At 41.6% G+C, this 3,317-nt stretch overlaps 1 pseudogene; it reads left to right on the plus strand.

Annotated features, from left to right (window-relative positions):
• Positions 1-1,840: 1,840 nt before the first annotated feature.
• LOC116525907 overlaps positions 1,841-3,317 on the plus strand; it is a 2,071-nt pseudogene continuing 594 nt past the window's right edge.

Consider the following 3,317-nt stretch of genomic DNA (forward strand, 5'->3'; position numbering starts at 1 on the left):
AGATGGTAAATCTCATGTGTATTTTATCACAGATTTTAAAAAATGAAATAAAAGCCAAACAGGCAGTGTGCTAGATTTTCCTCTTGAGCCGTATTTGCTAACCCCTCTTTTGGGGCACAGTCACAAGCTTCAGTGTGTCATTGGCCCCAGTCATTATGTTTTAGATGGGGAACTCAAAGCATCAGTTACTCCACAAAGTAGATTAAGAGGAGGACAGTTAAAATGTTTCTATTACAGTTCTTATTGAAACACAGAGCTTCCTTTATACTGTCAGAACAAAAATGACCTTGCTTTTCAAGTGTAATTATAAGTAAGATGCTGATTCATACTTTATTTCTTTTCCAGTCTGAGATCCTTGGCCCTTATTTTGTCTTTGGCCTACAGCTTAATTTAATTAAGCAAATGCTTTCCAGAGTGGCTTTTATATTTAAATTTTTTTTTTTTTAAACATAGATTTTTAAAGTAAAACCAAAAGTTTAACTTTCTTTGGGCATAAGGGATAAAGTTTAAGAAATGACCCTCTGAAACCTTTGGAAGAAGGAGTTAAGATTGTCATGCAGCATCAATTTTATGATGTTATCAGTCATCAAGTGTTCAATAGAAATGGTTCTTCATCTTTAGGATGTGAGTCATTTCATACTTGTAGCCTCCAGAAATTTGTCATAGAGGCATACGATATAGGAAGCCATTAGCTGAGCAACAGTAATTTTAAATTGACGTATATATGCTGTTGACATCTTCCACGTTGTGCTCCATTTCCGGTGCCCTCTATGTCTGAGAAACTTTTCCATGGTGATGTTCAGTTCCTACAAAGCCCTCATCTGACCCAGATTTATGTGATGTTTCTTAAGGTTAACCCTCAACACTCCACCTTCTCACTGAAGTTTTCCCTCTTGTTCAGCATACAGCCAGAACCTCCCCGCTTAGTTTGCTGGTTATATTCTGGCAAATTTTACCATACCAAGGTCTGATTTCAACTTATAGTGCTGAAATTTTTAGGACTCAAGATTGCCTAAGGCTATTCATTCAACAAATGTGGATTTATTGCCAGCTATGTATCAGGGCCTTTATAGGTGCTAAAGGATCAATATCTAGTCCCTGCTACCAAAAGGATGTGAAAAAAAAAAAAAAAAAAAAAAACATGTAAACCAATTATAACAGTATACTTACAACATTACAGCATGATGTTGTCAGTTGTGAATAGATGATTTGAAAGCACAGGTAAGTAAATCATCAGTGGCCTGACACTGAACAGTGCAGAAAGGTGTAGATACCAGGCCCCACAAAGGGTGAAATAGACTAATCTTTGACAAATGAGAAGAAATTTAAAGAGAGAGGAGCATTACACAGAAAGAAAACAATATGTACAAAGGCTCAGAGTCGTGACATAGCATAATGTGATTTGATCTGGAATTATAATATTCCATATAATTAAGCTAAGAGTATAGCTAGGGAAGAAACAATAAATAAATCTGAAAAGTTAAGTAGGGCTTAGAGTTGATAGGTTAATAACTTTTAGACTAAAAGTAGTAAGTGGCTTTGAAGAATTGAGGGAAAGCAACATGCTCAATTTGGTAATACACATTGATTGCAAAATAATATCCAGATAAATGTGTTGGATATAGATTTCACCAGAGAGAGTTCTAGTTTGGAGACCTATATGTGGCAGTCACCTAAGTGTATATGATTATTGGAAACATAGACTTGTAGAGCAGATAAATAAATAGAGCAAGAAAATGAAATCAAGAGGGCACACATTCTAGGAGGACAAGGGAAATTGAGAGCAGTGACCATAAAACAAAAAAAGAAAACCAGGAAAGTATATTTCTAGAAGGTGGCCATGTATATAAACGTCGGTAAAATAGTGAAAGAGTTATACAAAATGAAGAACATTGGCTTAGCAAGAGAGCTATGTGACATGAGAGGTATGGATGATAGCAATCTGCTGATAGGAGATTAATAAGTAAAAAAGTAAGAACAGTAAATTTAAACTACCCTGCTCTAGCTTTCAAAAAAATCAATCAATTAATGCACCATACTAAGAGTATTGAAGAAGAAAATAAACGATCATTTCAACAGATGTCAAAACATCACTTGACAAAATTTAACATTCCTGGTAAAATAAACAAAATTCTGTAGGAACCTAGGAATAGAAGGGAACTTCCTAATCTGATGAAAACATCTGCAAAATACAATTGTAAAAAGTTAGAGTTCAAATCATGCTTAATGGTGAGGCTGAAAATTTTCTATTACGTTCGGGAGTCAGGGAAGTATATCTTCTCTCTAAACGCCTATTTTATGTTGTACTGAAGTTTCTCGTCAATGCAATAAGAAAATAAAATTATACAGATAAGAACATGGAAAAATTAAATTATTCACAGGCAACATGACTATTTATATAGAAAATTCCAAAGGATCTACAGAAAAGCAATGCCAAACCCAACTATATAACCAAGAGAAATAAAAATGTTCCCGCCAGCCTTACCCAACTATTATAAGTAAGTCACCCTCTTCACCCACCCCCTCAAGGACGAGAAGGCGCCTCACCTCAAGCAGGTGGTCAGGCAGAAGATCCAACAGGCCCAGCAGGTCATTGCTGTGGTCCCGGACCTCTTCACCGATGGTGGTATCTTCCGAGACCTTGTGGATGTCGCCTGTAAGCACCGGGTCCCAGTGTGCCTCATCCTGGACGAGGCGGGAGTGAAGTTATTTCCAGATGTGTCAGGCCCTGCAGCTCACCGACTTCCGGATTCGGAACATCCGTGTCCGCTCTGTGACAGGCGTCAGCTTCTACATGCTCATGGGGAGCACCAAGGGGCCCTGTCATCAAGGTTCCTGATGGTGGATGGTGACAAAGCGGCCACTGGATCTTACAGGTTCACCTGGACTTCTTCCTACTTGGACAGGAACCTCCTCCTCCTCCTGACCGGGCAGAACGTGGAGCCCTTTGACACAGAGTTCCGGGAGCTGTACGCCATCTCCGAGGACGTAGACTTGCACAGGCAGCTGGGCCTGGCGGGCCAGCTTGGCCACCACTACTCCTCCACCGTGGCTCCCAAGCTCTTCAACCTCAAGTACGCCTTGGTGGCAGCAGCCACCATCCGCCTGGCAACGGCGGGAGGCCGGCGGCAACCCAGAGGGGCAGGAGGAGGGCCTGGAGGGCTTCCTGAGAGGCCGGGCTGCGGTGGAGCAGGTGCTGCCCCCCGTGGAGCCCGTGCTGCCCGCGTGGAGCCCATCCCCCGGGGAGCTGAGCCGGAAGTCTGTCTGGCCGGACGGTCTCTCGCGTGCACGCAGACAAAGCCCACCTCCCGGGAGGC

Source organism: Sapajus apella, unplaced genomic scaffold, assembly GCF_009761245.1.
Source record: "Sapajus apella isolate SASKATOON/1434 unplaced genomic scaffold, GSC_monkey_1.0 scaffold49, whole genome shotgun sequence".
NCBI lineage: Eukaryota > Metazoa > Chordata > Mammalia > Primates > Cebidae > Sapajus > Sapajus apella.